The sequence below is a fragment of the Egretta garzetta genome, unplaced genomic scaffold (genome assembly GCF_000687185.1).
Source record: "Egretta garzetta isolate BGI_Z169 unplaced genomic scaffold, ASM68718v1 scaffold50, whole genome shotgun sequence".
Taxonomy (NCBI): Eukaryota; Metazoa; Chordata; class Aves; order Pelecaniformes; family Ardeidae; genus Egretta; species Egretta garzetta.
This window is the reverse complement of record NW_009258613.1, coordinates 1,725,010-1,736,182: the sequence shown is the minus strand read 5'-3', so window position 1 is coordinate 1,736,182 and position 11,173 is coordinate 1,725,010.

Here is an 11,173-nt window from a genome sequence, read left to right as displayed (position 1 = left end):
AGCCAGGGCTGTCAGAGGAGGTAGCAGGCATGCCTCAGTTTCCCCATCCATGGAATAAGATCGATGTCTGCAGGTGTTTGCAAGCAAAACCTGCCAAAAAGCACTGAAGATTTCTGTTCTGTTGCCACTGCCCAGTCCCAAATCTTCTGTGTCCAAGGTCTGGGTTAAACAATTATGTTCCAGGGTGAGCCGGAGAGGGCATTTCAGAGAAACAAGACACAGGGTGTGGAGTGGACCTCACTGCACAGAGCCCCCATCAAAGCAAACAGGACCTTAGAGTTGCCCAAAGGTTGCAAAGCTGGATCCTTCCTGCAGCAGCAGACACAAAGCCAGAGGCTGCAGCTGTGATGGTGCTCGACTGTTTGAGCTACTGGTACAGGTGACCATGGAGAACACCCCATGGTCGGCAGGTCCATCCTGACCGGAGGACCACCACAACGTAAGATGAAGCAAAGTATTTCTATTTGCCATATGTATTCTCCAGCGTGCTGGCAAGCAACTGCTGCTTCCCAGCCCAGGGCAGCCAACGTGCCAGGTGGAGAGAGCAGCCAGAAAAGTCTCTCACCTTGCCACAGACTTACTTCTTTAATTCCTCCACTTGCTCTGGTGACCCCATCTTGTCAATCTGATCCCCTCACCTTCCTCATATTAATTCATTTGGCCTTCTCAAAACCTCTTAAATTACCATATAAATGAACAGTTAAAGGATTATTATCACAGTGACTAAGGATGATGTCCAAAGGTCACACTTGTAGAGAATTCCACCAAGTTGACCAACATGGAGAGGAATTATCTATGGGCAATACCCGTGATCAACAACCAGCCTGACACAGAGCATGGAAGACCACCTCTGCCCTAGCTTTCGCTGTACAACTACAGACCATGGGCACGAAGCAGCTCAGTGGCTTGGCCTGAAATCCAGAAGCACTGCACCTGAGCATCCCAAACATGGGGCTGCTACGCAAGCCTCTTTACTCCTCAACTCTCCATCAACCTGTCCTGCCAGAAAGAGGGTTTAACTAAAATTTCACACTGCAACAAGTGCAATTGATATACCCTGTCCAAATGCATGCCAGCTGTTGAAGCACGACTAATTTTATCCCGTCTTTTGGGCACAGACTGTCTCCCCTTCGGCGCTGTGCAGCATGAGAAACCTTGGGGTCCCCAGCTAATGGCTGGTCCCCAGCTAATTGACTGGATGAGGCTGCTTCCACTCTCATTCCAGACCCTTCAAAACAGTGGCCTTTAAACACAGACCGTAACGCTACCTTCAATAAAACTTTCTACGTGTCTCCGTGGCTCAGATTCAACCGTACCAGCTTCTATTGAGTCTACAGAGCAACCGTACTCGGCCGCAAACTCTCCAGCCACCCTGCCTGCACACCCACAGCTAACACATAACGCTCGTCTTCACGTTATGGATCCAGCGTTATCAGTTCCCCCAACTTCCCAGGCCCTTTATGTGAAACTCCAGCGGTGGAGCTGGGAGCAGCGACGGCAGCAGCTGCCGCAAGCAGCCGGATCATGCACAGCACCGCATTCCTCCCCTGGGAACAGACAGCGGGAATAAACCTAAAAGCCGATTTTATTGCATCTTTCAAATTCTTAACAAGCCAACAAAAGTTACTGCTGCCTTCTCTTTTTTATTTCCCATTTTTAAAGTGGCAAGGCTTTTAAAATCATGTTTAAATGCCAGGATATCGTTAGATGCATCTGGGGGTGGTTAATCAGGGGCATTAACGAAATACTAATAATAATTAAAAAGGCAAAATAAATTCCCCAGTAGGATACACGAGAATTAGGGAGCGCCTGATGTCTCCCTCCCTGCCCGGACTCGAGAGCAAAAGAGCATCCTTGAGCCTCGCTGCCTGGGCTGGTGCTGGGCAGGGTGGCCCAGGGCTCTTTGGGAAGGAGGTAGAAGCCACTCAAACCTCAGCTGAGGCCATCTGCAGGGCTGAGGGCTTGCTGGGGACGAGGTGCCGGCAGGTTTTCCCTCCCTGGCAGAGCTAATACTAGGAGGAGCACAAAAGCCTTTTTGGAAGTAGGCAGCTGCCCACAGCAGAGGAGCCTGGGAAGGTGTTGGATGCGGGGTGGGACGTGGGGTGGGATGCAGGGCACATCATCCCACAGGGAAGGACGGTCTTGCTCCAAAGCATCAACCCAAGCTCCTTCCCGGCTCCAGCCCTCCTTCCCAGCGCTGTGCCACACACGTCTGTGTGGGGACGGGGAAGGCCGGCGTGGCAGCGTGCCAACTCAACAACCCAAGAGGTGCAATTACCATGAAAGCCAAGCAGGCTGGGGCAGGGGAGAGGAGATGCCTCCCTGCCAAATGAATAGGTTTAACGCTGCTCACATTCCTGCATTCCTCTGCCACCCTGTAGTGAATAAACCCTCACAAACTGCTAAAAAACGAGGCGGTTTTGGTTAAGCCGTGCGAGTGTGCGGGTGTGTGTTTTGTAACCTTACACCTTTGCAGACAGAGCCCTGCTATGTTTGTAATCTAGGAGCTGAGGTTTTCCAGAGCCGGCTTGTGTAACCAGGCAGAGACGTCAGCACATGCCTGTTTTATGGGAATAGCATCCCCACCATGAGTGTGCGGAGATGGGATAGAAAGTGCACGGAGCCAGGCGGACACCTCGCTGGGCAGGGGTGCAGCATGGGTCCCTGACCAAAGCACACACACGAAGTCACTTCTGATGGCGTTACACCCAGAGCTTGCCACTATCTGGAAGCAATAATATTATTTATTCACATTTTTACTGAAAAAAATAGCCGAAGGTCAGAATCCAAAGATCCCTCTGCTTGGCTTTGGCTCCTCAAACCTGCCTTGGAACGCACCACCTCTCGTCTCTTCAGAAATTCCAAAAACTCTCCCTTCTTACCTCTTCATCATACTCCAGTTCAACTTCAGGCTCCTCTCCCCATGGGTGCTGCAGCTCTGGCCATGGTCCTTCTCTACCTCGCCTTCACCTCCACCAGGAACACACATCTAGCCCTCCTCCTGACAGACTCTCCTCTCTGCTCCAGACTGGTCTCCTTATGTTCAATATTAAGTCTCAGGACATCTTTTGGATGCTCTTCTGCCCAGCATCCAAATCCATTGTTGCCATCAAAGCTCTTAACTTTCCCACATCACAGCCAACACAACTACCCTTCCTTGAGAAATGTAACTTTTCCTGACCAAAGGCTATGCCACCACAGAGTTCATGTTTTCCATCCCACTTCACCTTCTCAAGGCTCCCCCCTTTCCCTGTCTCATCACACAAGAGCTCCCTAACTTTCAAGTCATAACCCATGCCCTACAGTATCCACCATCTGCTGTTGACTCTTGTAATGTTGACTTCAACTTAGGAAGCTGGTCTCCTGGGTCAGTCAGTGGAAAACATCTTTTATATTGAATGATATTTTCTCCTTTCCTGCCCCCTTCTTGCCTGGTAGGAATTCCTCTCTAATGTCTGCCAAACCACCTCATCGACTTCATCAAAACTCTCCTTTGCTTTGACATTTACAAGAAAACTCAATAACTGTGAGGCTGCCGGTGTCCTGAGACGCATCCGTCATGATGATCAATAGTGCCCTAGCATTTTCATTTTACTCCCCCATCTGCATGTATCCAACCACAACCTTCTATCATTGATCCAGACCATAAGCTCTTTGGGGGATGGACAGCCTTTGATTCAACATTTGTACAAAGAACGATAGGCTCTGGGGGCACGGTTAGTGCTCCTAGTGTCACAGTGGTGTAAATAACATGTTTAAACACCCACCGAAGTTGACATATCCATTTGCACTAAGTATGATCCTCAGATTTAAAGCGCAGAACATGGCCAAGAAGTCCACTCACATAATATTGCCATGTAGTTACCCAAGAGCATTTCACAGTGCATCAAGATCGAGGTGCCCTGTTGTTGCATCTAGTTACAACATCCTATTTTTCCCCAAACAAATCACAGCACAAAGCATTCCCACTGGTTACGACAACATCTCTTGACACACCACTCTTGGTAGCATGGAAGGCATCCCATGATGATTTTTTGTACGTGTGGAAGAACATAGCATTGCCCTCGCTTGCAAGCACAAGCTCGGTGTTGACTACTTGACCGTGACTTCTTGACCATGACTGCACTTCAGTGAAATTCTCCCTAGTACACTGGAAATCATAGAATCATCGAAAAGTTGGGGTCAGAAGGGACCTTTAAAGGTCATCAGTCCAACCCCCCGGCAATGAGCAGGGACATCTTCAACTCGATCAGGTTGCTCAGAGCGCCGTCCAACCTGACCTTGAATTTTTCCAGGGATGGGGTATCTACCACCTCACTGGGCAACCTATTCTAGTGTTTCACCACCCTCACTGTAAAAAATTTCTTCCTTCCGTCTAGTGTGAATCTACCCTCTTTCAGTGTAACCTCCTTGTCCTATCATAACAGGCCCTACTAAAAAGGTCTGTCCCCAGCTTTCTTATAAGACTGCTTTAAGGGCTTCAGTAAGGTCTCCCCAGAGCCTTCTCTTCTCCAGGCTGAACGATCCCAGTTCTCTCAGCCTGTCCTCATCAGTTCCACTGTGCTCCAAGGGACCAGATGAGCTGGCCTGAGTCTCTGAATCTTAGCCATCCCTCCACTTTCAGCATCCAAAGGTGACCACTACCAAGCAGCCCCTGTTGTCGTTCAGCCACCCTGAACAAGACCTCAGAGCGCTCTGGTCCCAACTCTGCCCACAGCTCTGGCCCCTGTGCGTGTACTGGCATCTCTGCCATCAAATCAAGGACATACCCAACTGGCTGGGACCACAACCTGTGAGTATCACAGCTCACACCCCAGCTGCTCCAACACAGAGTCACGACTTCACACGGCTCTGCGGATGCTAAAAGCAGATTGAAAGACATTGGGGGAAAAAAAAAAAAAGCAAGCCCACGCAGAGGTGACTTTCCCTCCGCTGTCCAGAAGAGGCTTGAAAGGCAAGTTCCTCCACCAGGCTCCAGGGCTGGCCATGCAGCACGGCACCGCTGGCTCACTGACAGATGAAAACCCTACAGTCACATGAGACCTGCACATTGCAGCACAAAAATGAGATGCACACACAGCAGGGTTGGTTTTTTTCCCCCCTTTCTCACTCATCCTTTATTTGAACTTGGCCTGAACTGACGCTGTAATGAGAGAAGCCAGGCATAAACCACAGGCCTTATAGACCTTAGACGTGAAGTGAGAGCTCTCCTACCTCTTTTAGTGCTTCTCGCTGGGGCTGAGCCACATCTCTGCAAATTTGGGATCAATTTGCCTCATGTGGAGGGACCCTGCAGCATCTGCACTGCAGAAGCCACGCTCTGCCTTCCCTGGTAGGAAGCATTTCCCATGGCTCACACCAGACATTTTGCACATATGCACATGAAAATGTTTCTTGGGCAAGAGCTTGCGCCTATCACCTTGTAATCACCTGTCCTGTAGGTCAGCTACCAGCACTTCTGATCAGGGTTTCTCCAAGGAGTGCAAGGCTGAAAACACTGTTCTCTGAGAAACAGAAAGGTTCTGCTTGGTTGAACACAAACAACTCCCTTTTTGTTTTTATTAACATTAACAATTTCACGTTACAGGCGTTTTCAGACTCACTTTGATTATTTTGTACATCCAGTGTTACACAGTTCACAAGTACAGCCAAAGGCAAGATGGTCCCTCTAAGGCTCTGATGAGCAGGGATTTCACATGATCCAAGTGGGATGTGCCTACCTAGACATGTGCAGACAGACCTGGGCTTGCTCCGCTTGCGCCCAAAGCTGACTGGGACTCAATCCAGCTTAAGACAAAAGCCATGGAGCCACAATTAGTACAGCACTCTGCCCAAGCTCGTATGGCCAAAGTGGGTGCCCTGGGCAAATGCCAACCAGACCTTTGATTTTGTCCTCCACAACAGTTACATGAGAATGGAAGGGTTATAAATCATCAACGACCCAGAAAATTCCTAATAACCAGAACTAGTGACTATTAGAAAGAACAGATTTAAGTGAATGAGTGTATCACTCTGTCCCGTTCGAATGGTAGTCCGTGGGGAACCATGTACCATATAGCATAGGTCTGTGGAAAATAATAAAAGAAACACAACTCGATTGTCAGAAGACTTAAACTTGCATCAAAACCAAAATATTTAGGAACCTGCAAGGTGAGAAAGGTTTGGAGAACCAGTTAGAAGGTGCATAATGAAGGGAAACCCACCCTTGGGTGGAAACAGCTGCTAAAAACCCAACCCAACCAACCAAACCCCCCACAACAGCAGTGAGCTCATTGCTATGGTCTATGAGGAACAGTTTATTCAACAAAAAGGAAATTGTCCACAGGGAAGAAAGTGAGTTGAAATTTAGCCAATATAAAGATAAATGTGAATGTACAAAGAAAGGCTTTAAGATCCCGAGTGATCATCAAAAGGCACCTCCAATAATGCCTGTCCCTCAAAGGTGGGAAAATAGCCATTTGTTGCAGCGCCAACATCCTTGTGTACAGATGGCACCTGGAAGTGCCCGATGAACCATTCAAGCAGCGCCAGGCTCAATCATGTTTAGCTTGAACGCCTCAGCAAACACATGAGAAGAAAGTGGATTTCTAGACATATGTGGGTGACAAGACAACCATATACTGAAATAAAAGGAGCTGATGGTGTATTAGATGTTTCCCTTCCATTGAAATAAAATTATACCCTATGCTGTGTTGATCTATGGAGGGCTTGGATTAGTTTCATGATAGTTTAGAGGGAAAAAAATCAAAGACCTTCTGCACCTTGGCGCTTTCAGGACTCTCGAAGCAGTTGACCTTTTTGGAGAAGGAAAAAAAAAAACAAAACACAAAACTTTTCCGTCTTGCATATCACGTGGATGCAACCTCAATGGGTGAGGTGGACTGGGCTGAAACTCACCATACAGCTCCATGATGTGGTGCAACTTCAACACCTCAACACTGCCAAAACCCAGGCACCCTTTCCTCACTTCCCCAGAGCCACAGCTGGCCCTGGTGCCCATCAAACCTCTCCAGAAGCTGATGTGGCTCACTGGCCAGCTCACTGACCTTTGGTGGTGGGAACGGCGAGAGCCCAGCACCTCCCAGAACAGCCCATCACACGGCCAATGAGCAGAAGGGACAGGTGGACGAGGAGGAAGAGGAAGGGAAGATGATAATATATAGAAGGGTCATTTTGGGGGGGGGAAACAGCCTATAATTAAAACTCCAAATCAGATGAAAGTTTGGCAGCTGAAGAGAACAGTGCTGGGTTCTGGTTTGGTTTTGCTTGGGGTTTCTTAGCTTGGTTGGCAGGACGCTTGCAAGTAGCTCATCTTAAGGGAAACACCTCTGATTTTCCTTAAGAATTCCCAGCTGCTTCAAACAAACAGCAAAAACTATTCTCAGGTATCACCCATCCCCAGATTCCCCAACCAGACAAACACATTTATTTTATCTCTGAAAAAAATATTTTGCCACTCCCTACCTCTGCGCGAAGAAACCAGCTAAGAAAAAGGAGAAGACGACTGCTTAGTCCATGGGAAGAGAAGCAGAAAATGTGCATGATGCCTGGAAAATTGCAGAGAGTGCTCAAGTGGGAAAGAAAAGCAAGTGAGCAGACAGGAAAGTTGCTCTTGCTCCTGGTGCCCTTCGTGTCACAGTGCTGGGTACGGGAGCATGAAGCTCTGCTCGCTCCTATGGATGCCTGCAGCTGGTAACTCCTGCCTTGCAACCTGTGCGTGCCCCACGCTGGGCTTTCTCTTCTGTTCATTAAACCACCCTCTTTGAAGTGGTTTGCCAGAAAGGGCTCTGACAGATTTGAGGTGTGGCTCCGCCGCCGCTCCGGCGATTTGAATTAGGGATGCTGCCCTCTGGGCCACGCTTTGCCTCCCAGCACCAGTGCTGCCGCCCGTGAGCAGCACAGCCACAACCCAGCTCCACAAGCCACTTTCTCCAACAGATGAACTTTTATTTCTTTTTTTTTAACATATGTAATTTCATTAAGGTCACTTTTACTTGAACTAAATGCATCACAACTTGTCTATCAGCCCTCAGCACAAGAAGGACATGGAACTGTTGGAGCAGGTCCAGAGGAGGGCCACAAAAATGATCCGAGGGCTGGAGCACCTCTCCTATGAGGACAGGCTGAGAGAGTTGGGCTTGTTCAGCCTGGAGAAGAGAAGGCTGCGGGCAGACCTGATTGCGGCCTTTCAGTACCTAAAGGGGGCCTATAGGAAAGATGGGGACAATCTTTTTAGTAGGGCCAGCTGTGACAGGACAAGGGGTAAGGGTTTTAAACTAAACCAGGGTAGGTTTAGACTAGATCTAAGAAAGAAATTCTTTACAATGAGGGTGGTGAAACACTGGAACGGGTTGCCCAGAGAGGCCCCATCCCTGGAAGCATTCAAGACCAGGTTGGACGGGGCTCTGAGCAACCTGATCTGGTTAGGGGTGTCCCTGCTCACTGCAGGGGGGTTGGGCTAGATGACCTCTAGGGGTACTTTCCAACCCAAACCATTCTATGATTCTATGATTCTATCAGCAGTAACACGCATTTGCACGAAAAACCTACTCTGTATGACCAGGTTTTATTCCAGGCCAGATGTTCAGACATCACTGGTAAAGCTGGCACGGTGGTGCCATGCATCCCGCCCCCAGTCAAGCTGGCCCACGTGTCCCTCGCCTGGCCAGGCTCAAAGGGACAACACGGCAGCCACAGCTGCAGGGCACAGACAGCACCAGTGATGGCACGGGCAGACCACCCTCCGTGTCAGGTTGTGGGGTACGGGGATGCAAGGACCAAGTCAGAAGTGATGAGTTTGGTGGAAAGACTTCACTGGGCTTTGGAAATGGCCCCGAACAAGCACCCAGAAATTCAGAGCCCCAGGCGAGGGAGTAGGGACGTTTCAGCAGGGCTGAGTCAGGGCAGGGGCTGGCACAGGGCTCTGTGCCGTGGCCATGCGGGCAAGGAGCCAAAATTAAGGGGAAGGACGGAGGGGCTGGAGGCAAATGGCAGGAACCCAACGGGAGGAGAGGCGGCAGGGGCTGTGCCAGTTCCTCCCGCCCTCGGGACGCTGGTGGCACTGGGTGGCGGAGGGAGGACAAGTCACGGGCGGGAGAGCACCGGCACTGCATGGGAAGCAAGGAAGCAAAACTGGACACACCAGCCTGAGGCACACAGGACCTCCTGGCCCAGCGGTGTCCCCGCCATGTCCCACATGCAGCTCCTGCTCCCTGAAGCTCTTCGACCCATGGACCACATGAATTCAGACATTGCAGACTCTGGAAGATAGGATGGACTTGATAGGTTGGTCTTTTCCAACCAAAGTGATTCTATGATTCTAAGATTTCCACTGGAAAAGACCACCAGTTCTCTCATTCTTTTAGGCATGTTTTGGTGGTCCTCTATATGTTGGCTTCACTCCAAGATATAATGAGAATGCAGAGGATGCTTCAAACACAGAAGGAAGCACTGCAGAACAAGAGACTTGCAGAAAACCAAGCAGTTAAAAAAAAGCAAGTAAGTTTCCAAACCATCAGAAAATAGAGCGAGGGTGGCAGAATCCTACAAAAGGTGTAAAAGCGGCAAGAATTAAAACACATGGATAAACGGGAAGGGTATGAAGGAGCCTCATCGCGGCGTGGGGATGTTACAGAGATGGGGGAGGGCAGATAAAATGAGTACGGCGGGGGCAAATCAGGCAGCGTGCAGCCATGATTCATTGGATTAACGATCTGAGCAGGGATGAAAATACCTCAGTAGATGACACAGTCACTGGAAAAAAAAAAAATCCTGTGTAATTTGTGTATAACGATGTCATCTGTTGTAGACAGTGAGGCTGCAGTGCAGCAGGAGGCCGGCCACTGCAGGACCTGTGCGAGGTGGCACGATGTGGTGATGCTCGGCCTGTCCAGGTCTGCTCAAAAACGGTGCCAGCTATAGCCCCGTCGGTCATCATCCATGTGCCCCGCTGATTCTGCACCCGATCCGGTATCATCCATCCCCCCGTGGCCGGCGTGAAGCCAGCCCGAACGCAGCAAGCCAATGTGACCTTTCCGTGGCGAGTTCAGCCCAATTCCACAGAGCAGCAACTGAACGCCCAGGGCTGATCTGGATGAAAGCCACGCTGCTGGCTCACCCGGCGGTGCCAGCGACGGGTTGTAGCCGTTGTGAAAACCGTGCCTGAGAAGGGCACGGGAGCAGAACACAGCACAGCACCCAGTTTGGCTGCCTGAGAGCAGGTTCACCCGGAGGAGGAGCGAGACAACCCGGTAGCTGCTGCTGTTGGTGTACAGTCTGGGGAACGGTAGGTGTAAAAAGAAATTAAGCTGCAGTTCTGTTGTTTTTTATCGTTTTCTGCATAAACCAAGTTTGAATATGGAGAAAGAAGAGAGAAAAAAGAAAAAAAACACCAGAAAAAATGATAAATGCCTTGTGTTTCAAAGAAACAGTGCTCACAAAATAAGCCACGTACAATCTCGCTGCTAATTCAGCTTTGCAGAGAAAGATATTCAGCAACCAAAAAATAAGAAAAATGCTGTATTCCCCACACCTCTTTTGCTCTTTGCTTTTCAATGAAACGCTGACTCGTGCGACCAGATGGAGCCATTTGGATGCTAATAGCACGAAGCATCTGCAATCTAAGAAATAAACCATTTCGTGAAACAACGTGCCCACCTAATCCACTCCCTCCCTCCTCTTGCTCTTTCACCAAATGGCTTTACACCCACCTTTCCCAAGGATAACTCTTCCATCTCAGTGCCCTTCTCCAGACTTGAGCCCATCTGAACTCCTCCTCTCCCCAGCTCCCTTTCCCATAGGCACTGAAAACCACCAGAGGTTCATCCCCAGGCAGGAACAGCTGCGAGATCTCAAAACACTTCAGTGTTTGATTTTTCTTTTTCTTTTTTTTAAATAGAATTTTCTTCAGAAATTATTTCAGTGGGCCTGTTTACCACTTCACTCACCCAAAAAAGCACCTCTCCTCTCTGAACCCAATGATGCACATGGGGTGTATCTGGAGACTCTCTCATCGACACGGCCCCGAGCGTTTCATGCAGCAGCACATGAAGAGCCACCAAGACCCCACATGTAAGGGAGGAGATGCTGGAGGTGCTTCACCCCAGCCACCGTCGGGGTGACACCTCGGCCAGGGAGCCTCCGCCGGTAGCACTGGCAGGACCCGCCCACCCAC